A 25,834-nucleotide genomic window follows, 5' to 3' on the forward strand; every position below is an offset into this window, starting at 1 on the left:
TGTAGGGCAGATCTAGTGGTAAACTTCCAGGGTTTGTACCCGGGAAAGCCTTCTTTTCTCCATAGTAGAAGAACAGTTTTGCCAGGTAGGGCATTCTTGGTTGACATTTTTTATCTTTCTGCACTTGAATATATTATCCCACGCACCTCTTCCTATTAGGTCTGCTGAGAGCCCTGCTAATGATCTGATAGGAGCTCTCTTGTACATGATGAATTACATTTGTCATGCTGTTTAAAAATTCTCTATTCACCTGTGCTTTTTGATAGGTTAATTAATTATGATGTGCCACTGTGTTCCTGTCTTGACATTTATCCTACTTTGAATTTGCTGAGTTACTTGAATTTGTCTTTCTTCCCATAAATGTGGGAAGTGGAAGGCATTAACTCTTCATGTAAGTTTTATTCTCCATTTCTCTCTTTTCATGGAGAACCCCTTAATATATAATAAATTGCTCCCTATCTTAGTGTCCCGCAAGTCCCTTAGGCTCTGTCCTTTTCCATATTTTCTTCTGTCAATGGAGAATTTAAAACAAGGGGCCTTTACGATGTCTGATTCTTTCTTTTCCTTGGTGAATATTGCTTGTGAACCTGTAGCATATTTTTCTTTTTCTTTTTCTTTTTTTAATGTTTATTTATTTTTGAGGAGAGAGAGAGAGAGAGCATGAGCAGGGCAGGGGCAGAGAGAGAGAGAGAGAGACAGACAGACAGACAGACAGACAGAGAGAGGGAGGGAGACACAGAATCCGAAGCAGGCTCCAGTCTTCCAAGCTGTCAGCACAGAGCCCAACACGGGGCTTGAACTCACGAACTGTGAGATCATGGCCTGAGATGAAGTTGGACACTCAACCGACTGAGCCACCCAGGCGCCCCTGTAGTGTATTTTTAAATTCAGTCACTGAACTCTTCAGCTCCCAATTTCTTTTTAGTTGTTTTTTATACTTTGTCTGTTGGGATTTTCATTTTGGTCGTGAGTAGTTTTCCAGATATGATTTGTTTACCTGTTTGTTTTCTCTTTTTTCCCCATGAGCATCTTTATGATTGTTATTTTGAATTCTTTGTCAGATAATTAATATTCTCTATTTAGGGCCAGTTTTGAGTTTTGTTTATTTTTTTTAATTTATTATTATTATTTTTAATGTCTATTTTTGAGAGAGAGACAGAGCACGAATGTGGTGGGGAGGAGGGAGTGGTGCAGAAAGAGAGGGAGACACAGAATCTGAAACAGGCTCCAGGCTCCGAGCTGTCAGCACAGAGCCCGACGCGGGGCTCTAACCCACAAGCCATGAGATCGTGACCTGAGCCAAAGTCAGACGCTTAACCGACTGAGTCACCCAGGCGCCCCTATTTTTGGTCTTTTGGTTGGAACACATTTTTCTCTTTCTTTGTATACCTTGTGATCTTTCGCTGAGATTTGGGAATTCAAAAAACCTCCGGTCCCAGGCTTCATGTACTTGCTTTGTACCGCAGAATAAAAATAACAGTCAACTACGCTAATAATCCTGGGGCCTGTCAGACCTAATCTGGGGATGTGTAATGTCTGTGTTTTTGTAATATCCCAGTTAAAAAAGGCTTTGTTGTTTCTTGTTTAGAGCCCATGATACATTACTGTCCCTGGTGTTTGTCTGCAGCTGTAGTCTCTCCAGCGTTTCAATAAGTACTCAGCTTTTATTCTGAGCAACCACCACGACCATCTGTCTCCCCTCAGTGGAATCCTACAGTATCTGACTTTTTGTGAGTCATTTATTGCACTTAAAATAATGTTTTCAAGGTTTATCTAAGTTGTATCATGTGACAAAATCTATTTCCTTTCCAAAGGTGAAAAGTATTCATGGTGTGCATATGCTACATTAAACAAATATTTATCTTTGAGAGGGAGAGAGAGGGGCAGAGAGAGGAGAGGGTCTGAAGCAGGCTCTGCACCGTCAGCAGAGAGCTGATGTGGGGTTTGAACTCACGAGCCATGAGATCATGACCTGAGCCAAAGTCAGACGTTTAACTGACTGAGCCACTCAGGCCTCCGCCACCATTTATTTTTTTTATTTTTAAAAATTTTTAATGTTTATTTATTTATTTAAAAAAAATTTTTTTTAACGTTTTATTTATTTTTGAGACAGAGAGAGAGCATAAACAGGGGATGGGCAGAGAGAGAGGGAGACACAGAATCTGAAACAGGCTCCAGGCTCCGAGCTGTCAGCACAGAGCCCGACGCGGGGCTTGAACTCACTGACCGTGAGATCATGACCTGAGCCGAAGTCGGCTTCTTAACCGACTGAGCCACCCAGGTGCCCCTGTTTATTTTTGAGAGAGAGAGAGAGAGAGAGAGAGGGATGGAACATGAGCAGGGAGGGGCAGAGATAGGGAGACACAGAATCTGAAGCAGGCTCCAGGCTCTGAGCTGTCAGCACAGACCCCGATGTAGGGCTTGAACTCATGAACCCTGAGACCATGACCTGAGCTGAAGTCGGAAGCTGAACCCACTGAGCCACCCAGGGGTCCCGCTCCTCCACTATTTTTAAAAAATGTTACTTATTTCTTTGGAGAGAGACAGAGTGAGAGGGCGAGGGGCAGAGAGAGAATCCCAAGCAGGCTCCACATTGTCCGTGCAGAGCCCGATGTGGGGCTTGAACTCCGAACCTGAGATCATGACCTGAGTCGAAATCACCAGTCAGACACTTGATGTGACTTGTGTCAGATCAGACACAAGATGGCGACTGTGGAACCGGAAACCACCCCTACTCCTAATCCCCACCCCCCTTCAGAAGAAGAGAAAACAGAATCTAATCAGGAGGTTGCTAACCCAGTACACTGTATTAAACTTCCTTTACAGAACAGATGGGCACTCTGGTTTTTTAAAAATGATAAAAGCAAAACTTGGCAAGCAAACCTTCGGCTGATCTCTAAGTTTGATACCGTTGAAGACTTTTGGGCTCTGTACAACCACATCCAGTTGTCTAGTAATTTTTTTTTTTTCAACATTTATTTATTTTTGGGACAGAGAGAGACAGAGCATGAACGGGGGAGGGGCAGAGAGAGAGGGAGACACAGAATCGGAAACAGGCTCCAGGCTCTGAGCCATCAGCCCAGAGCCCGACGCGGGGCTCGAACTCACGGACCGCGAGATCGTGACCTGGCTGAAGTCGGACGCTTAACCGACTGCGCCACCCAGGCGCCCCCAGTTGTCTAGTAATTTAATGCCTGGCTGTGACTACTCACTTTTTAAGGATGGTATTGAGCCTGTGTGGGAAGATGAGAAAAATCAAACGAGGAGGACGATGGTTAATTACATCGAACAGCAGAGACGAAGTGATCTGGATGGCTTTTGGCTAGACACCCTGCCGTGCCTTATTGGAGAATCTTTCGATGACTCCAGCGGTGATGTATGTGGAGCTGTTGTTAACGTTAGAGCTAAAGGTGACAAGGGAGCAATATGGACCACTGAATGTGAAAACAGAGAGGCTGTTACACATATAGGGAGGGCATACAAGGAAAGGTGAGGACTTCCTCCAAAGATAGTGATCGGTTATCAGTCCCATGCAGACACAGCTACTAAGAGCGACTCCACCACTAAAAACAGGTTTGCTGTTTGAGAAGACACCTTCTGAGTATTCTCATAGGAGACTGCGTCAAGCAGTCGAGATTTGGGAGCTGAACCAAAGCCTCTTCCAAAGCAGAGTGGACTGCATTTAAATTTGATTTCCATCTAAATGTTGCTAAGATATAAGAGAAGTCTCATTCGCCTTTGTCTTGTACTTCTGTGTTCGCTTTTTTTTGTTTGTTTGTTTGGCTAGAGTGTCCACTATCCCAAACAAAGAATTACGGTACACATCATCCCCAGAATCCATGAATGTGTTCCTGGCCCACTCTGTAATAGCTTAGTAGAATTACCATTATAAACACATTTTACGCATCCACAATATTTAAAAAAGAACTTGCATTTCTATAGCTTAAAGGAAAAAAAATTCTGTTTATGTTCCATTGTATGCAGGAGCATATTTTGCTGGTTTGGAAGAGTATGATGCATACAGTTTTCTAGCGATTTTCTTTGTTTCTTTTTACATCATTGTCTTTGCTGTACTCTTGCTGATGGCTGCTAGATTTTAATTTATTTGTTTCCCTACTTGATAACGTTAGTGATTCTGATTTCAGTTCAGGTGTTTTTTTCCTCATGTAACATTGGTGAAGGATCCAGGAATATGACACAAACATTAATTTTGTGCAAAAAAAAAAAAAAAAAGAGACACTTAACTGACTGAGCTACCCAGGTGCTCCTTCCTTCATGACTATTAATAGACTATAGATGGTTTTCTTTATACAAGGTTGTTGCTCAGAAATCCACCCATCATTCTGTAAAAACTCTCCTGTATCCTCTGAGTTGCTCTCTCTTGTTCCTTTAAAATCTTCTTTTTGTTTGTGATACTTGGCAGTGTGATCGTATTGTGTATCTGTGTGGACGCTTTTTAGTTTATTTTATTTGGAATTCATTGTGCTTCTTGATTTTGTAGGTCTGTTTCTTTCTGCGGAGGAGAGACATTTAAGTCATTAATTGCTCATACAAGCTCTCTGCCCCCTTTTCTTTCTCAGTACCGTATTGGTCCCCTTGATGCATATATTGGCTGACTTGATGGTGTTCAACGGGTCCCTCAGGCATTCGTCCCATGCCCACATTTTATTATTTTTTTTATCTAACATGATTATTTTAATAACTTGTCTTCAAGTTTTTTAGTTCTTTATTCTGCTTGATCAAGTCATAATTAATGCCTCTAGTGAATTTTCAAATTCAGTTATTGTACTTAGCTCTCATTTTTTGTTCATTCGTTGATTATACTTCTGTTTCACTGACATTTTCATACTCTTCCAGAATAGTTTCCATATTTTATTTAATTGATTTATTTACTCTTAGCTATTTAATCATCACTTAGATGGTTATTTTGAATTGTATACCAAGTAATATAGATGCCCATTGCCTACAGCCACTTTCCGCAGATGTTATCTTGTTTTTTTTTTTTTAATTTTCTTTTTTTTAACCTTTATTTTTGAGACAGAGAGAGACAGAGCATGAACAGGGGAAGGACAGAGAGAGGGAGACACAGAATCTGAAACTGGCTCCAGGCTCTGAGCTGTTAGCACAGAGCCCGACGCGGGGCTCGAACTCACGGACCGTGAGATCATGACCGGAGCCGAAGTCGGACGCTTAACCGACCAAGCCACCCAGGCACCCCTATATCTTGGTTTTTTGACTGTGCCATGTTTTTCTGTCTCTTTGTATGGTTTTTGATCTCTTGTTGAGATTTGGGAATTTAAACGAGCTATGTCTTCTAGTCTTTATGGACGTGGTTGTTTTCAGGAGAACACCAGTAACAGCCAGCTGGACTAGAATAATTGTATCTGCTCACACCCGTTTGGTCGTTGTACGTGTAACTTTCCAGTAACCAAAAATTTCTCTCTTAAACACGCATGATATCTCGCTCTCCCTGATGTCCATCTTCAGGACTACAGTTTCTCCGGTGCTAACACAGTATTCGCCTTTTTGACTCATGACAACCAAGGGTGCATTCATGCTATCTGCCATTCTGTCTTGTACTCTGTGCCATGCAAAACGAAGTAAGTTGATGCACTTGCACGAAAAGTCACAGATTGGGACACATCGTCCAATATTCTCTTTGTCTCCAAGGCAAAAAGGAGGGATTGAAAGTTTTCTCAGTCATCACATGGTGTGCTAGAGAAGGAAGACAACCCTTATGGGCACATGTGACAAACTTTCCTTCCCTTTTCAATGTGACTATTCTTGATTTCACCTTTGATGGCTTTTTGTGACCTCTGGATTGGCTTATGGAGTCCCAAAAGTGCTCTTTGGTTATGTATTGTGTATATATTCATGTCTCCAATGAGGAATGAAGTCCTCATGGTTCCTACTCCATTATCTTGCTGACATTCTCGGATTGACTTTATCTTTGCATATTAGAGTTTATTTATTTGTTAAAAAATTTTTTAATGTTTATTTTTGAGAGAGAGAGAGAGAGATAGAGCAAGTGGGGGGCAAGGCAGAGAGAGAGGGAGACACAGAATCCAAAGCAGACTCCAGACTCTGAGCTGTCAGCACCGAGCCCAACATGGGCTCATGAGCATGAGATCATGACCTGAGCCAAAGTCAGACGCTTAATGGACTGAGCTACCCAGGTGCCCCTGGGTATAAGTATACTCATCTGCGAGTAGTAAGGGCAATGAGTTTTCTTCTGTGTTATTTGATGTCTTTTATCTTCTCATGACATGCAGGCCTTCCGGCCAAAACCACACATAGAAACTTCATTGCAGAGTCTCGGTGGGAAGACATTCATGTAGTAGTGGCCTTGAGATTTTTCGCTTGATAGACTAGGACAATGATGAAGATAGTGAAGGACAGCAGGGATTTTGTGAAGGACATATCCAAACTGAGACAAGTGGCCACAATAAGAATCTTCTTGCCAAAAATGATGAAGGATATAAAACATTTTGGAAAAATTCCCTTTGTAAGTTGGCTACTTTTCCAAAAACAGTGTGTTACTGCACGAGAAGACTCAGACCAAATATCTAAACGTTCAAGTTCATGGAAAGAAAAGTTGGAAAATGTGGAAAAGTACCCAGTGCATGCTGAAAATAATTCTTTGAACCATTTTGAAAATAGGGTTGGGTTGACTTATCTAGTCAAATATTTCTGAACAGCAGTAATTTAAAAATGCTAAGTGGAATCAATTTGAGAGACCCTTTAGTGAGGGTTCTTTAGTCTTTTACCAACAAATAATCCCTCCTAGTTCAGAAATCTATAAACTTTAGGGGCGCCTGGGTGGCTTAGTTAGTTAAGTGTCTAACGCAGCTCAGGTCATGATCTCATGGTTCGTGAATTCAGGCCTGTTGTTGGGCTCTCTGCTATCAGGGTGGAGCCCACTTCAGATTCTCTGTCTCCCTCTCTCTCTCTGTACCCTTCTCAACTTGCTCGCACTTTCAAAAATAAATAAACTTAAAAAAAAAAAAGAAACCTATAAACATCGTAAATGTGGGATGATCTTGAACTATTCATCATTGCTCATTGAGCGTCAGAGAATGAATCACCATGAAGAACTTTACCTGTGTAGTAAAACTAGAACTTTAGTGAGTGATGTGGGAAACCAAATCAACTGAAAAATTAAATTTCTTTACTGCTTACGGCCCATTAAACAGGCAGAGTGACCTTCCTCTGGGAGCTCAGCTGCCTGGATGTTGACACTTTGCTAAGGGAAAAGGGGAATCTTAGCTTAACATTATCCTGACCCCCCAGGATCCTGTTAAGTCTACTTTAACATAGAAAAATTCCTTTGGAAACTTCCTTTGTCTCTAACCTTACAAGATATATGCTGGCAATCATCCTCCATGCATATGGGCTCTGATGTACATCTGAAGGGTCTCATGACTGATTTTTTACTAAACAGTGGTAAATGACCTTTTCTTACACAAAAGCTAACCCCCTCAATGTCCTGGAAACCTTGCTTCCAAAATTCCGTAGAGACTTATGCCATCCCTAACCTCCCCCCAATCTGAATGTATATAAACAGTCATCTGTCACAACCCCAGTGCAGCTCTTTCTGCCCATGGGTTCTGTCCCATGCTTCAATAAAATCGCCTTTTTGCACTGAAGACATCTCAAGAATTCTTTTTTGGCCATTGGCTCTGGACCCCAACACTTCAAACCACATCATTTGGTGTCCTAACGTGGGGTTGAGCCTTCTCATTTGGACTCTGAGCCTTGGTGCAAACCTGAGGAGTATTATTTTCTCTTCCTTTACTTTCATTTCAGGGGCCTTTCAAGGAGTATGGTCTATTGGAACACTTCCCTGTGGATTGCTCAGGCTGCAATCCTCTATCTAGCCCGTGGCTACCCTATGGAGGAGAAAGCCTGCCTTTTGGCTGGAAGTTAGTACCCTGGCCGCGATGGTAATAAGGCTCAGAAACTTGATGCCCTCTTTTGTATTCCTTTCCTTATACAAAGTTGTCTGTCTTGGGCACGGGACAGCGACTTGTGACTAGCATTGCTGCCAGTCTTAAGACTCCTATGTGAGTCCTCATGGTTCTTTTTTTTTTTTTTTTTTTAATTTTTTTTTAACGTTTATTTATTTTTGAGACAGAGAGAGACAGAGCATGAACGGGGAGGGTCAGAGAGAGAGGGAGACACAGAATGGGAAGCAGGCTCCAGGCTCTGAGCCATCAGCCCAGAGCCCGATGCGGGGCTCGAACTCACGGACCGTGAGATCGTGACCTGAGCTGAAGTCGGACGCTCAACCGACGGAGCCACCCAGGCGCCCCAGTCCTCATGGTTCTAATGTGATCCTCTCCACATCCCTGGTCTAGCTACTTCTGGCTGCAGGACCTGCCCTGGAAGCCGGCCGAAACCAGTACCCGATTGAGTTAAATCCCAAGTGGGGGCCATTTCCTAGAGAGGTTGCTTGTAAAGACTACCTGTGATGGAATGTTGCTTAGACCATGATGGATTTCTATCTTTACCGTTTTCCATCAGTGTCCTCTGCTAACTACTTAGACTACTGAATTGGGTGATTTCCCCTTGTAAAACTGTTTTAGCATTTTCTATGGGTTAGAAAACAGCACAGGGGGATGCAAACTGGCGCAGCTACTCTGGAAAACAGTATGGAGGTTCCTCAAGAAATTAAAAATACAACTACCCTATGACCCAGCAATTGCAGTACTAAGTATTTATCCAAGGGATACAGGTATGCTGTTTTGAATGGGGACGTGCGCCCCAATGTTTATAGGAGCACTATCGACAATAGCCAAAGTATGGAAAGAGCCCAAATATCCATTGATAGATGAATGGATAAAGAAGATTTGGTATATGTATACAATGGAGTATTACTCGGCAATCAAAAAGAATGAAATCTTGCCATTTGCAAAACGTGGATGGAACTAGAAGGTATGCTAAGCGAAATTGGTCAGAGAAAGACATATCATATATGACTTTGCTCATGAGGACTTTTTTTTTTTTTTAACATTTATTTATTTTTGAGACAGAGAGAGACAGAGCCTGAACGGGGGAGAGGCAGAGAGAGAGGGAGACACAGAATTGGAAGCAGGCTCCAGGCTCTGAGCCATCGGCCCAGAGCCCGACGCGGGGCTCGAACTCACGGACCACGAGATTGTGACCTGAGCTGAAGTCAGACGCTTAACCGACTGAGCCACCCGGGCGCCCCTCGTGAGGACTTTAAGATACGAAACAGATGAACATAAGGGAAGGGAAGCAAAAATAATATAAAAGTAAGGAAGGGGGATAAAACATAAGACACTTAAATATAGAGAACAAACGGAGGGTTGCTTGGAGGGGTTGTGGGAGGGGGATGGGCTAAACAGATAAAGGGCATTAAGGAATCTACTCCTGAGATCTTCGTTGCACTATATACTAACTAACTTGGATGTAAATTAAAAAAAAATAAATTAAAAAATTTAAATAAAAAATAAATTAAAAAAATAAATAAAAAGATTAAAAATAAAAACAACAGCACAGCCTTCACAGGAAGGCAGTAGTGCAGCCGTCACTAGAAGGCTTGGCCACCATAAGGCACGGTACTTCAGTCCGTTCAACAGGCACCCCCATCTGTAGCCTAGGGTGCAACGAGGAATGGGGGGAGACTAGCATCCTTCCTACGGGCCCTTTATGGCAGGCAGTGATCATTCGAAGGATGCCGCCGGTTGCTTTCGACACAAGGAGCTGGGTGGGATTTTTGGTAATGGACCTTCTCTCTTCTTTAGTTCCCAAGGACTTATCCTTGGAATGCCTTTTAACCCACTGGAAACCGTTTGGATTGCAAAGTTTAGGAAAGAACTGATCTATAACACTCTATGGCTTCAGTAGGATCTATCAGATCTCTTCTGTAGGAAACTGGGCAAATGGATGGAGGTACCCTAGGTTCAGGCCTTCAAGGCCGTAAAGGAGGATCCGGACCTAAGGGCCTGTTGGAGAATGTGTTTGGTTATTAGCCATGCCAGTAAACTCCCTCCTGACATATTGGATGATAATTACCTAAATAGGCCTCCTTCTAATAGAACTCAGGTTGCTGGAGGAAACAGGCCATCCCTAGCGAGGGGGACGCTGACCCTCTTTCACTGTTCCTCCTCCTAACAGACCCATGTTACCCTTGTTGTATGGGGGGGGGCTTCTCCCTCATCCATTTCCGGGGGTAATGGCTACAACTGGGGCCAAGTGTGGTTAGTCTACCCCAGGATGGGGACTTTAAGGAATATCCCCAAGTAGGTGCCCAAACTCCCATTGTTTTGGGGAAATTCCCTGCCTTTTCCGGCCTGACATGGACAGCATATTTCCACATTGGTGGGAAAAAAGCAAAACCAAACAAACCATGGTGCCTTCTCATCTGTCCCAGCTGATGAAGTTTAGAACTTTCTTTGTCTGCCTTCTGGTAGCACTTCTGTCTCTTCTGCCTCCCCTTCCCCTTTTCTTGGTAATGGACCTTCTCTCTTCTTCAGTTCCCAGGGACTTTCCCTTGGAATGCCTTTTCACCCACTGGAAACAATTTGGATTGCAAAATTTAGGAAAGGACTGATCTGTAACACTGCATGGCCTCAGTGGGCTTTATCAGTTAGATCTCTTGTGCAGGAAATAGGGCAAATGGACAGTTACCCTAGGTCCAGGCCTTCAGGGCTGTAAGTCAGGATCTGGAACTAAGAGGCTCTGGCAGAACGTGTCTGGTCAGTAACCAGGCCAGTTAACTCCCTCCTGACATATTGGAGGATAATTGCCTAAACAGGCTTCCAAATAAACCCAGGTTGCTGGACAAAACACAGGCCATCCCTAATGAATGGGATGCTGACTCTCACTGTTCCTCTTAATAGATGTGGAGGCTTCTCTTCCGTTCATTTTCCAGGCTAATGGCTATAATTGGAGTCAGTATCTCTGGATGCGGACTTTCAGAAAGATTCCCAAACAGTTCCCAAAACTCCCTTTGTTTTGGGGAAATTCCCTGTCTTCTCCAGCCTGACAGGGATGGCATATTTCCATTTTGGTAGAAAAAAAACATGGCATCTGCTCATCTGTCCAATCGGCTGAGGTTTAGAACTGGGAGCCCTCTTTCTCTGCCTTCTGGCAGCACCTCGCCTCCTCTGCCTCTCCCTCCTGTTTCTGTACCACTTGGAGTGCGGTCTGTGTAAGTGGTTCCTATACCATCCGTGGTGTCTCTGGCACCCATTGCCTTCTCCTCTTACCCTCGCTGTCAGGGAGCAAAGAGCATCCCCTTTGGGCCACCCACTTCAGATTTCCCCACCAGTGTCCCAGGTAAAAATTGACAATGGGGAACAAATTCACTTTTTATTCTTTTATTTTATTTTATTTTATTTTTTAAAGTTTATTTTTGACAGAGAGAGAGACAGAGAATGAGCAGGGGAGAGGCAGAGAGAGATGGAGACACAGACTCGGAAGCAGGCTCCAGGCTCTGAGTTGTCAGCACAGAGCCTGACGCGGGGCTCGAACTCACAAACTGCGAGATCATGACCTGAGCTGAAGTCAGATGCTCAACCAACTGAGCCACCCAGGCGCCCCACAAATTGACTTTTAAAAAAATGTTTGTTTTTGAGAGAGAGACTGATCACGAGGAGGGGAGGGGCAGAGAGGGAGGGAGACACAGAATCTGAAGCAGGTCCCAGGCTCTGAGCTGTCAGCATAGAGCCCGATGTGGGGCTTGAATCCACAAACTGCCAGATCATGACCTGAGCCAAAGTCAGACACTTAACTGACTGAGCCACCCAGGTGCCTCTAAATTGATGGATTTTTGTGTGGACCCAGGTGGAACATAATTTGGTATTCAAACTTAAGTTTGTGGTTTAATTAAAATAGACATGTCTAAATTTAGAGTTATCATCATTAAATACGACACTTTCATTCCACCAATGTTTACTAAAGGTGAAATAAGCTCATGTTCTCTGTTGCAATTTGTAATAAAAAGATGACTTAAAATAATGGTTGCGGTGCCTGGGTGGCTCAGTCAGTTAAGTGTCTGACTTCAGCTCAGGTCATGATCTTGGGGTTTGTGAGTTCGATCCCTGCGTCGGGCTCTGTGCTGACAGCTTGGAGCCTGGAACCTGCTTCGGATTCCGTGTCTCCCTCTCTCTCTGCTCCTCTCCTGCTCACTTTCTGTCTCTCAATAATAAACGTTAAAAAATTAAAAAAAAAAACAAAACGGTTAACTTTGTCTCAAAGATTTCATGGGTAATTGTTAAGATAGCTTTCAAAATTTTTGGTAACCTGAGACTTTAAAACTTTCCTTGGATTGAATTCATTGGATATCTATCTATGTGTTTTCCAAATAGGATAAGGCATTGATTACTAAACATAAGGTGTATCTACTGTTGACTTCCTGTTGCTGAGAAACTAAGGATATTTGGGTCTGTTGGTAAACATGCTTTCTGTTTGATTGATTCATGAATTTTCCATCTAAAGAATTCTGGTATAACAGTTCACAATTGGTTACTACTTAGTTCCCATTGGAGACTAAGGTTCCTAAGAATGCTACATTCTGCTAAATGTAACTAAGACTGATGGAAATAAAGGAAGCAACTCTGTATGTAGAAAAGTAGGAGATGTGTAAGAAAAATGTAAGGAATGAAAATACATTTTTGTTGAAGGTAATTTTGTCCTGGTTGTTTGGAGAGCAATGGCTTGGGACAAAATCTGAATGCAAAGGAAAGTTGTAGAAGGTTTGTGAAGAGAAATCTTTGGAAAGGAATTTTATGTGTGGTCAGGATGGACTAAAGTTGAAATGAATAGATTTTTAAAAACCACATTCTGGGGCATGTGGGTGGCTCAGTCGGTTGAGCATCCGACCTCAGCTCAGGTCATGATCTTGCAGTTTGTGGGTTCGAGCTCCGCATCGGGCTCTGTGCTGACAGCTCAGAGCCTGGAGCCTGCTTCCATTCTGTGTCTCCCTCTCTCTCGCCCCTCCCCTACTTGTGCTCTGTCTCTGTCTCTAAAATAAATAAACATTTTTTTAAAAATAAAAAAAAATAAGCACATTCTGTTTACTGTCTTGTTTAAAAGACAGTTGCCCAGATTGTTGGTTTTCTCTTGATAAGAAAATGTAAACAAAATGGTTTTCTTTTTTCTTTGTCAGCCTAGAAAAACCAGTTTCTGTGTTTTGACTTTATCAGGCCTTTGGTGATCCTAATCCTATTTAGGCATGTGCTTTAAAACTTTCTAAGGTTTTAACAAACTTCCCCAAGATTTAGATCTTAAAGGGAATCTTTTTGACTAATTAGTCTTGTTTCGTTGGTATGTTGTAGTTTAAGGTCATCAAGATGTGCAGGTTACGGAGGTGTTTGTGTTCTTTGTCACAGAAATCACTGACTTTCCCTGTCAGTTGCACTATAATGAACTCTCAGTTCTTTAACAATGTCAATTTCTGGGTCCTTGTCATTTTAACTGTTCCAGTGCTCTTACAGAGCATATAAGGGGATTCATAAAAAGGACTTTTAGGACAAATACATATCTTTAAGATCTTAAAACTCAAATGGGTAAGAATTTCCAGAACTAAAAAGGTTGCATTCAAATTGAAGAATTAGTGGGGCGCCTGGGTGGCTCAGTTGGTTAAGCGTCTGACTTCGGCTCAGGTCATGATCTCGTGGTCCGTGAGTTCCAGCCCCGCGTCGGGCCCTGTGCTGACCGCTCAGAGCCTGGAGCCTGTTTCAGATTCTGTGTCTCCCTCTCTCTCTGACCCTCCCCTGTTCATACTCTGTCTCTCTCTGTCTCAAAAATAAATAAAAAAAGTTAAAAAAATAATTAAAAAAAAAACAAATTGAAGAATTAGTAACATGGGACAAAATGAACTAAAAAAAACGATTAGTTTTTATGACTCTTCTTTGGAACATTGCTGGTTCTCTAATGTTTGCTCTTCCAGATTAAGGAAACTTTCTCTTAAGGTATCTATGACTGACAAAAATATGATAAAATATTCCTTTGTGAAAAAATTGAAGCATTTAACTTTTCTCTCTACCTGAACCCTCTGAAATTCAAAAAGTCTCAGTGAGTATGCTTTCTTCCTTGGCAGTCATAATTATTTGCAAAAGTTCCATAAAGAATCTATTCTCCTTGCAACCGGACACCATTGGAAACATTGGTTATTTTACCAAAGCTTTGACTGGAATGTCATATTTGAGAGACATGCATAGACTCAGATATGACCAGATGGCTTTAAGGAATCGATGTTGACTTTATGAAATACGGAGCCAATGGTGCCTCTTGGGGATGTTGGCCTGATACCTTCTTACAAAGTTCCCAGCAGCCTCACCAGGTGAGTAGAGAATGTCACTTCCTGGCGAGTGCAGGAATCTGAGGATATCTTGGGGATCTTGAGCAGAGGAATTCACCCAAATGTATAGATATTGCAGGCATGTTTGGTGGCAAGAACTTGGCTTGGCTTCTGGCCTAGACAGGCTACTAAAAGTTCAATCTAGATTCCTCATGAGAAGTTCAAGTAAAGCAAATTAAAAAAACAACTTTTTTTTTTAATGTTTATTTTTGAGACAGAGAACACAAGCAGGGGAGGGGCAGAGAGAGACACACACAGAATCCTACAGCAGGCTCCAGGCCCTGGGCTGTCAGCACAGAGCCCGATGTGGGGCTTGAACCCGTTAACTGTGAGATCATGACCTGAGCCAAAGTTGGACGCTCAACCCACTGAGCTACCTATGTGCCCCCCAAAAAGACTTTTTTAAATGTTTATTTTTGAGAGAGAGAGAAAGAGAGAACAGAGCACGAGTGGGGAAGGGGCAGAGAGTGGGGGAGACACAGAATCCAAAGCAGGCTCCAGGCTCTGAGCTGTCAGCACAGAGCCTGATGCAGGGCTTGAACTCACAAACAGCGAGATCATGACCTGAGCCAAAGTTGGACCTTAACTGACTGAACCACCCAGGCGCCCCTAAGTAAAACGATTTTAAAAGATCTGTATGGTCAATGACTATTCTTACTGAGTTTATGTAAATAATAAGCCAAGTTTGTTAAAAATTGGATTTGTTTTTCAGTCAAATTAGCCCTCATTTGGCTCTCTCTGGAAATAAGGGTGATTATGGAGAGAAAAAACTATGTTTCAATAACTGATCTTTACGGATATTCAGTTCTGGTTGTTTGTTGTTTGCCCAGGCCGGACAATTTGAGGTGAACTTCAGAGAAATTGACACAATAGCTCATGTATAGACAGTCTTCATGCCTATTATTCTCTGGGGATAACAGGACCCTGTGGATATGTGAATATGTGAACAGCTGGAAAATGGGATAGATTCCTCAATAATTATGTCACTCAGCTATCACCTTGATCAGTTCTGTGTGGCTGGAATGGAAAAATTTCTCCTTAAAAGCCAGAGCATACCCCACTCCATGGGGTTAACTATGGACTTGTGGGCATAATGGATGACTGAACTTTCCTTATGATTGGACTGGATGGTGTACTTGGGGATGCCCTGATCTCTTGAGACAAGTCTTCTCCCACTTGTCAGAGATTCCTCATAATTAGGATACTGGTAAGGCTAGACCTCAAAGAGAGCTTCTTGATGGTTTTATTCCTTAGTCCTATTTGTCCCAGGAACCACCTCTTTTGATGTACAATTCCAAATAGAGGCTCTATCCAAGCACACAACAGCTCTCCTGGTAGAAGAAGCCTCGAAACTTAACAGTGGGACAGTCCCTGACAATGATGACTCCACATCAGGGCCAGAGTGCTTTGAGACCAAAGGCCACCAGTGGATGATGGGAGGTCGACTTACTAAATACCAGGCTATGCTCTTAGATATACCTCAAATAATACCTAACACTTGTCAAACTTTATTTTTTTTAATGTTTAATTTTGAGAGGGCGAGCAGCGTGCGGGTGCGAGTGGGGGAGGGGCAGAGAGAGAGAGGGGAACAGAGGATCTGAAGGAGGCTCGCTGCTTTCAGTGCTGATGATGTGGGACTTGAACTCATGAGCCGTGAGATCATGACACGAGCTGAAGTTGGACGCTTAACTGACTGAGCCACCCAGGTGCCCCTGCAGAAGTTTCATGGGAGAAAAGGGCATAGGAAAAGCTGGATAGACTGTAGTCAGTCTGACTCAAACTGTTGAAGCCAAAGCCCTCCCAGCAAATAGATCTGCCCCAAAAGCAGCGATAACAGCACTCGTCTGTGCTTTAAAATTGGCATAGGACCTCAAAATAAGCTAAGTGTGCCTTCCTAATCTTACATGGGGCAATTTGGAAGAAAAGGGGATTATAATCAAGTCATAACAACTCCCCAATCAAATATGGGCCCTAAGTGATTACTCTTCTTGAGGTTGTACACCTGCTGATGGAGGTGACTGTTATTCGCCTCAAAAGACAGCAAAAAGATATGACCTTAGGATCTAAAGGAAACAATTTGGCAGGCCCTGCAGCCAAGTGGGCAGCACCAAATAAACAAATGCTAAGTCTTAAACCAGTCTAACTCCAATAAAGCCCATAACACCAGTCTATTCAACACCGAAACATTCACATAGCCCAGGAACGAGTATGTTCAAAAAATGCACAGGACTGGCTTGTTAATAATGAGGGAAAAATCTTTATCCCCCCCCCCCCCCCCCCACCAAATAGCCAATGGAAGGTAAAATAGGGTTTACACCAGGCTACTCATTTGAGTAGAAAGGCCATCGAGGTGACAAAAACCTTGCTAGGAGAAATTGTCCCTAGACTTGGATGACTTTGGTCTCCATAAAATGACAACAGACGATCCTTTTTAGTGTACAGATAACTTAGCAAACAGCTCAGGCCTTAAAAAATTAATTGCTATTTACTTTTGGCCTGGTATCCACAGTGCTCTGGAAAGGTGGCCTTCCAAAACCAAATGGCCCGTGATATCCTAACTGTAGTTCAAGGAGGCCCAGAATTAGATGATGAGCCCTGAATGGGACCCAGTGTCTGTGTGGCTCTAACTTGTGGCCATGGCTTCACCCAGGCTGGAGAAGCCCCTGTACTTTGGGTGTTGCCTGGATGCATGGACCATTAGCAACCCAGCCGACCTTCTAAGTGTAAAACAACAGTGGACATGTTCTGTTTCATTGGTATGACCACCTTTGATCCCTCTTTGGGACTGGAGGATGTTGTTTGCTACATGGAAATAAGTACGTGGTCAAAGCCTTAAATGACACTCAAAGTAGCATTTCCCTGTTAAATACTGAAGGGACACAAAGGCATAAGGCAGTTTTACAAAATAAAATGGCATTAGATGTTTTAACTGCTGCAGAAACGGGGACATGTGCTATCACAAAGACAGTGCTGGGCATACATTCCAGATTACTTACAAACATATTTCTGGGTTTCTAACAGATGTGAATGCTCAAGTTGGCCCTTTAAATGATCCCTCTCTTTCCTTTAATGATTGGTCAAACTCTTGGATTCGAAGAAGATTTATGTCAACTATCAAAGAACTCTTTTTTGAGCTGCTTGTTCTTTTTGGTGTTCTAATCAGGTTTTGTTGATTTCTCCCATGTCTCTCCTCCACCTGGTGCCCAGGCTCTTTGACTGCCATAGCTTCAATCTGACAGATGATCCTTTCCACTTGGGAAGGTCCATACATGCGGTCTCCCTTGGACTCAGCTGCCTCTGGCTTTTGTAACTCCTATATATATATAAGTCCCCAAGTGACCAGTGTTGGCTCATAGGTAGGGACATCTCTACGTCCCTTATTTGGCAGGAAGAAGCTACAGAAGATGAGACCTTCCACCCTCATCACACTTAAAGATTTAAGGGTAAAGATTGTTAAGGGGGAATAATGGGGGAAACAAAGGCAATTGAGAAATTTCTTCACTGCCCACAGCCCCTTGACAAGTCCTTGAAACAAACAGAGTGACATTATTCTATGAGTTCAGCTGCCTTGATGTTGACACTTTGCTAAGGGAAAAAGAATTGTAGCTTAACATTATCTGCCCCCTCCCCCACCCCCCGCCCCCGCAGGGTGTAAGTCTATTTTTTTAAAAAAAGTTTTTTTTTTAACATTTATTCATTTTTGAGAGACAGAGACAGAGTGCGAGCAGGGGATGGCAGAGAGAGAGGGAGACACAGAATCTGAAGCAGGCTCCAGGCTCTGAGCTGTCAGCACAGAGCCCAACATGGGGCTGGAACTTGAACAGTGAGATCATGACCTGATCCGAAGTCATATACTTAACCGACTGAGCCACTCAAGCACCCCCCTGTAAGTCCACTTTAACATATAACAATTCCTTTGGAAACTTCCTTTATCTCCACCCCCACCCCAAGATCTACGTTGGCAATTATCTTCCAAGCTTATGACCCCCTGATATACATCTGAAGGGTCTTATGACTGAGTTTTTACTGAACAGTGGTAAATGACCTTTTTTCCTAACAGCAGCTAGCTCCCTCAAGGTCCTAGAAACCTTGCTTCCAAAATTCTTTAGAGACTTAATGCTATCCCTAACCCCCTTCCAACCTGAACGTATATAGTCAGTCACCCATCAACCCCGGTGCAGCTCTTTCTACCCATGGGTCCTGTCCCTGTGCTTGAATGAAAACAACTTTTTGCACCAAAGACAACTCAAGATTTCTTTCTTGGCCACTGGCTCCATCCCCAACACTTCAAACCACATCAGTGAGGACTCACATGTAAAAAAGTACCAGGGCCTTTATAAATGGAGAGAGATCAGATCAATGCTGTTTATCTGAGAAAAAGTTTAACCAGGGCTCAAATTTTTTTTTTTTTTAAGTTTTATCTGTTTTGAGAGAGAGAACGCAAGTGAGAGAGGGGCAGAGAGAGAGAATCCTAAGCAGGCTTCACACTGCTAGTGCAGAGCCTGATGAGGGGCTTGAACCCACGAACCATGAGATTATGAGCTGAGCCGAAGTCGGATGCTTAACCCACTGAGCCAGCCTAGGCGCCCCTAAAGATTTTAAGTAATCTCTATCTACATCCAATGTAGGGGTCAAACTCACAACCCCGAGATCAAGAGTTGTGTGCTCTACTGAGTCAGCCAGGTGCCCCGTTTTCTTCATAACTTAAATGAATTCCTGGATGTTACTGAGGGCCAGATGCTGTCGAGTGACCGATTACTGAACTTTCTCATGCCTAAATTAGTGACAGTGGATAGTAAGTGGGGTATTGGGTGATGGAAATACCGTGGACATGTCTTGAAAATGTCACATGGCAGGGGCGCCTGGGTGGCTTGGTCGGTTAAGCGTCCGACTTCGGCTCAGGTCACGATCTCACGGTCGGTGAGTTCGAGCCCCGCGTCGGGCTCTGTGCAGACAGCTCAGAGCCTGGAGCCTGTTTCAGATTCTGTGTCTCCCTCTCTCTCTGCCCCTCCCCTGTTCATGCTCTCTCTCTGTCTCAAAAATAAACGTTAAAAAAAATTTTTTTTTTTAAATAAAAAAAAAGAAAATGTCACATGGCAGAGATGAGGAAGCCTCCTGGACACTGTAACAGGCAGAATCAGCAAGGTGAGTGCAGTGGTTCCATAGAGCACCAGTATGCCAGGTGCATAACCCCAACATAGGTTTAATTCGCTGTAGATGGATGACCTTCCAGTGATGCAGACGTTGCTGGCAGGTATGTCCCTCACTCCCACTCAGCCCCGTGATTAGTACCGTCTCATGGTCCGGGCTCTGTGCCAGGGACCGATTAGTTGAGGAGCAGGCAGTGAGCATTTCTGCTTCAAACAGCGCACCCAGTGTTGGGCCAGAAATCTCCGTGTTCCTTCACAGCTCTTGCTGCCCTTACACATGTTGGGTATGGAGTGGAAATAATTTCTGAGTTGTTTAAACCAATATTATGATGGTGGTGGGTAGCAGGTGGTGCTCACATTTAACATTGATAGAATGAAAATATAATAATTTCATTTTGTAGCTGTTAGTTTCTGTTCAGCTATACCAAGAAAAGAGTAACACTTGTATTAAATAAGAAAGAGAGGGAGCAATTGAGCCACATGCAGAGGGAGGGAGAGAGAGAGAAGTGGGACTTATCCCAAGGGGGGCTCACCCAGTGTGGGGCTGAGCTCACCCAATACAGGACTCGAACTCACGAACGGTGGGATGATGACCTGAACCAGTGTCAGATGTTTCACTGACGCACCCGGGCACCCCTGTGTTTATCCTTGATTTCTCATGGCCTCAATAGGATTACCCACCATCAGGCATCAAACTGTATCTCATGCATTAAGAAGGAATAAGGAAAGAGTCTGATAGTACATACAAATTTTGATTTGAGGTCATTTCTAATAAATTCAGGGAAGTCCTGCCTCCGTAGACACTTCTCCTCCCATCTTATTAACCAGAGCTCTCCTGTAGCCACTGAAAGCAAAATCGCCTTTAGCACGAATGGACACAAACTCGTCATTGAAAATGACTATTTTTACCTCCAGTGTGTCCCAGGATATGACTCAATTGCCATCACCTTTGGCACTGAAACAAGGTGTTAAAAAAAGGTGATCAAATTTAGAATGTACTTAACCCAGATGGAAAAGAATTTCATCATGTATGTAGATAGATTGCTAATTCTTTATAGATGGGCTTGAACAGATATTCAACCCTGCACTTTAAGTTATTTAGGACTTTAGGGAAAACGTTGTTGGGGAGAAATAATTTTCCTTTACCATTCAAGGTTCTTTTAGCTGGTCTGAGAATCAAATTGACTGAGACCAGTCATAGGAGACAAAAATCTCAAATTTGTCTCAAAGTTTATTTACATGCACATAGAAGCCCAATAATGAAATTGAAACCCATAGAAATAACCAATGCAAATAGTTTTTATACTTCGTAGAGAAAGAGACAATAAGTCTGTGAGGATTTGACAGCATAAAGGAAACCGCTGTTTTGGCCTTCAGGTAGTAAGGAATTAAACGGAAATTGTGTAGTGGTAATAAATTAATGAAAAGTAAGGTTTGTTCATGCAGACCTCAGCTCTTTTCTGTCTTTGGTGACAGAATGTTTCTTTACCTCTTGGTGCTGGAAAGGTATCTATTACATGGAGACTGATGTTTCTGTTTTGCAATTAAATGTGAGTCAGTGTTCTTTTTGCATAGGCTGTTTCTTTTCTTTTTAATTTTTTTTGATGTTTATTTATTTTTGAGAGAGAGAAAGAAATAGAGCACGAGCAGGGAAGGGCAGAGAGAGAGACACACACAGAGTCCAAAGCAGGCTCCAGGCTCTGAGCTGTCAGCACAGAGCCTGATGTGGGGCGCAAACCCAGGAACAGTGAGATCATGACCTGAGCCCAAGCCAGACACTCAACCCACTGAGCCACCCAGGTGCCCCAGGTGTAGGCTGTTTCGTAAGTGTCTTTAATTTCAAAATAATCAACAGGAGCACATTTTAGGGCAGCTCTTAAAATGTCATTGTCCCCTATACAAAGTCAGGAAGACAGAACTGGAAATATACCGTAAGCAGGGAGATCAGAAGCCTAGAACCTTTATCCCCCCACAGCCCCACCCAGATCTACCTTCTGAAAATTTTCCAGGTCTGGCCCCACTCTGGGCTCTCTCTTCACACAAACAGATTAAAGGAGATCAAAAATTTGCTTGGCTGCCTATTCCCAACTGTAGAGTAAGTACTCACTTTTTGCTGAAACCCAAGTGCAGATATATAGGAACAGAGAACTACATATTTTGGTGCCTAAATTTCTGTCCTTTTTATTAAATTCTCTGCTTCTTGTGTTTCCTCTTTCAGCATCTTCTTTTCCATTCATGAATATCCAGTTGTTGTTGAAGGTTTAGAAAGTAAATATCCGTATATATTCTTAAATTGTAACCCGAATGTGGTTTCACCTTTTGGTGGGGGTTGAGCCAAAAGACACCACCAAGCCAAAGAATAGGAAAAAGACAGGTTTTCCTTGCAACAAATAAGGAGAACCCCAAGGACATTTCCTAAAATGGCGACTCCCCCAGACAAAAGACTTGGGGAAGTTTTAAGCTAGTGGCATATGCATATTTATGAAGGGGCCTGGCAAAGGACATTTTAGTATATGCTCACTCAAAAGTCATTCCACGTTGGCAAGAGTCCAGATCCTGGTTGATTGAAGTCACAGGGCCACCATGGGTGGTCATCATCCATTCTGTGGCTCTTTCAGTCTGGTATTTGGATGCTCAGAGGGGTTTAATTCCCTCAAAACCATTCAAGAATACGTGTGAAGTCCATCTTTACTTTGGAAACAGCAGTGGAAGTTTTGCCGTGGGTTTATTATCTCTGTTATGACTAGACTATCTCCTGGCCTGGTAGTGCATATTTGTTTTTACATTTGGCTGCCTTAAAATCATTAACTACTGATGTCTGCTTTTCTGCAATTTTGACATAATCCCAGGACGTTCAGCAAACATGTGCTTTGGGTAAGTAGTGCTGGTATAGATCCTAACATGGCTGGGGGTCTAAAGGGACTTGTCTTATGTTAGGAAATCTATGCCTTGTCTTCCTTTTTCTGTAGACCCCTAACCTTATCTGCCTACAGAACGATTACCACAATCCACCTAATGAGCCTATCCCTCAGCCCACAGAGTGAAGAATTTTCTGTGTGTGCCGAGGACACTTTAGATGCTCTCTCCTAGCAAGTTGCAAGTGTCCAATACATTATAGTCACTCTGCTGTTACAGGAGAAGTCCACTACTTACTCATCAGCATGAGTGAACCTTGTAACATTTAACTTCAAAAATGAATACTACTGGGGCGCCTGGGTGGCTCAGTCGGTTCAGCGTCCAGCTTCGGCTCAGGTCATGATCTCGAGGGGTGTGAGTTCAATCCCGCTTCGGGCTCTGTGCTGACAGCTCAGAGCCTGGAGCCTGCTTCAGATTCCGTGTTTCCCTCTCTCTCTGCCCCTACCCCCTTGTGCTGCCTCTCTCTCTCACACACAAATAAATTAACATTAAAAAAAAGAAAAAAAACCTACCAGTTATTTTACCAGCAAAAGAAGGGTTGATTTGGGAATAACAAAGAATTGTAATTAGGGATATATGTATGGGCTGTGGCAAAACCATAGGCAGGTCCAGGGAAGAAACAAGAGACATGCTTTTTTGAAGAGACAGGAGTAAGTTGGGAAGTCTGTTATAAACTCGAAGTCCTTTAGACTAAATTGGTATTTTGAAGGACGGTGGATTTTTATTGGTTGAGCTGTTGGCTGGGAGAAATGAGTAAAACATCTCTTCCTGTGGCTGAAATAGTAGAATATAAGCTACCTCCAAGGTCAGGTTTGTGGAAGGTCAAGACCTCTTTGGATCTGCCATTGACTATGAGTGATAGGGTTTGAGAGCTCCCCCTGCTGAAACTTCCTGACTCCATTTTAGTGACGGTTCCCACTACTTTCTCATTTTCTTTCCTTTTTTTTTTTTTTTCTTAACATCCATTTTTGAGAATGAGAGAGACAGCGTGAGTGGGGGAGGGGCAGAGAGAGTGGGAGACACAGAATCCGAAGCAGGCTCCAGGCTCTGAGCTGTCAGCACAGAGCTTGATGCAGGCTGAAATCCATGGACCACGAGATCATGACCTGAGCCGAAGTTGGATGCTTAACTGACTGAGCCACCCAGGCGTCCCTAACTTTCACATTTTCATTGGACCACTATCTCAACATTTCTAATACCCTAATCCTTGCTTTGATGATTTGAACTTTTTAAAGATTCTATATGATTTCATACAGTTTTTTTTTTTTTCTTTCTGTGTGTTGTATTTAATTCCACACAATATCCTCCAGTTTGTATGGACCAAGCCCAGGCTGCCCCATGACAGGCCGCTTTGGCAGAAAGCTCATTTTGAGTTAAAAAGCAATCTGCATCCAACAGATTCAGGAAATGTCTTTATCTCCCGCTTCATTGCCTAAAAAGAATTTAGATAGAGAAACTGCCCCAGGATGATTGCTGTCACCACACACAAATAGACTGTGACATCAACTAGGTGTGATTAACAGCGAGGAACCTAGTATGGCCCGTTGGAGCAAAGTCCTCTATGCCCTATTTGTTTTTGAGTGGCTCAGAGAATATTTGTTTACCAAATATTTCCTCTCTTTCATCTTTCGTTGAAGTGCCTGCCTTCTCTTTAAAGTCCCAGGCTCCTACTTTTCTTCTTCTTCTCAAATACGTATTAATTTATTTTGTCAGTCTTTGCAATTTTTACATGTGTGTGGAATCTCTGTACATACAGTTCAGATTTTACGTTCTCTGGGTCTATCTCATGGCAATTTGATTCTTTAAAAAATTTTTTTTTAATTTTTTTATTTTATTAAAAAAAATTTTTTTTTATTTGACGTTTATTTATTTTTGAGACATAGAGAGACAGAGCATGAACAGGGGAGGGTCAGAGAGAGAGGAAGACACAGAATCTGAAACAGGCTCCAGGCTCCGAGCTGTCAGCACAGAGCCTGATGCGGGGCTCGAACTCACGGACTGTGAGATCATGACCTGAGCCGAAGTCGGTCGCCCAACCGACTGAGCCACCCAGGCGCCCCTAAAAAAATTTTTTTTTAAATATTTATTTTTTTTTGAGAGGGGGAGAGAGACAGAACATGAGCAGGAGAGGGGCAGAGAGAAAGGGAGACACAGATTCCGAAGCAGGCTCCAGTCTCCAGCTGACAGCAGAGAGCCTGATGCAGGGCTTGAACACACAAACCCCAAGATCATGACCTGAGTCAAAGTCAGATGCTCAACTGACTGAGCTATGCAAGTGCCCCGCCAATTTCATTCTTAGTCAACAGTCTGAACTTCTTAAGTTCCAGTTCAGGCTTTTGTATCTTCCTGTAATCCATATTTTGCTCCAATCTTATATAATCAGTGTTAAGGAAAAAAAAAAAAACACAGAAAGGCAGGGCCCAGCATCTGTATTCTGGGGGAAATATGGGACACCTATTATCAAGCCCAAAAGTATGATGAAGATTAACTCACATACATGTTCCTGAGGTTCCCAGCACAGCACCATGTAACCTGTGTGTGTGCATAGAGTGAGAGCTTAATGAACACTTAATAACGTATCTATGTTATTGTCCAAATACAGTCTTTCTCAGACTATAACTGTTCTAAGCACTACAGTGGCTGCACACATATAACCCACTGACCTATGCTCGCTAGCTTATACCTTGACTAATTGTAGCTTCTTTGAGATTTCAACAGACCACTGATGCCTGGGAGACAAGGAACCCCATGTTCCTAGAAGATCAAACTTGACCATGGTAGGCAGTGGCCTTTTCTGATGCCAGCAAGTCTTGAGATCGTATCGAGAATCATTCAGCGCTGTAGCATTCTTCCCCTGCACGTCAGTGCTCATTAGTTCCGTGTGCCTCCCCCTTAGAAACTCCCTGCTTGCTGTGTGACTTTGTAGATAGTCTTTGGACATAAGTCCAACATCTTCACCACTTGCCAGTCTCCTGAAAGAAGTAGATTTTCCTTTCCGACTGTGAAAATTGGTAATGGGATACCTCACTAAAATAGAGTCGGGGGATTTGGCAGGAGGAGCTCTCTCTCCATACCACCGGTAGTCGTCTGCAGACCCAACAGGAAGGGGTGGACTTGATCTTGCTCATGGGTGCTACTCCTCTATTCCAGCCGAAGGAATAGACACCTTCCTTATGCTTAAAAAATACTTTCTGGAGCACCTGGGTGGCTCAGTGGGTTAAGCGTCTGACTTCAGCTCAGGTCATGACCTCATGGTTCTCGAGTTCGAACCTTGCATCCAGCTCTTTGCTGTCAGTGTGGAGACCACTTTGGATTCTCGGTCTACCTCTGTATCTGCCCCTGGCTCAAACTCCACTCCTCCACCTCTCTCACTCTGTCTCAAAAAGAAATAAAAAATACTTTACTTCTGCTTGGGCATCTGGATGGACTTAACCAGAGG

At 43.1% G+C, this 25,834-nt stretch overlaps 1 protein-coding gene and 1 pseudogene across 1 annotated transcript in view; both read left to right on the top strand.

Moving 5' to 3' along the window:
• The window catches only part of LOC124510804 (zinc finger protein 345-like), a 75,802-nt gene that overhangs the window by 21,742 nt on the left and 28,226 nt on the right, over positions 1-25,834 (top strand). The gene's annotated exons all lie outside the window — the stretch shown is intronic.
• On the top strand, positions 2,622-3,586 carry LOC124511651 (eukaryotic translation initiation factor 4E-like; annotated as a pseudogene).

The sequence above is a fragment of the Lynx rufus genome, unplaced genomic scaffold (assembly GCF_022079265.1).
Source record: "Lynx rufus isolate CCGP_SWC_20201006 ecotype Redwood Valley unplaced genomic scaffold, mLynRuf1.p SCAF_16, whole genome shotgun sequence".
NCBI classification, from domain to species: Eukaryota; Metazoa; Chordata; class Mammalia; order Carnivora; family Felidae; genus Lynx; species Lynx rufus.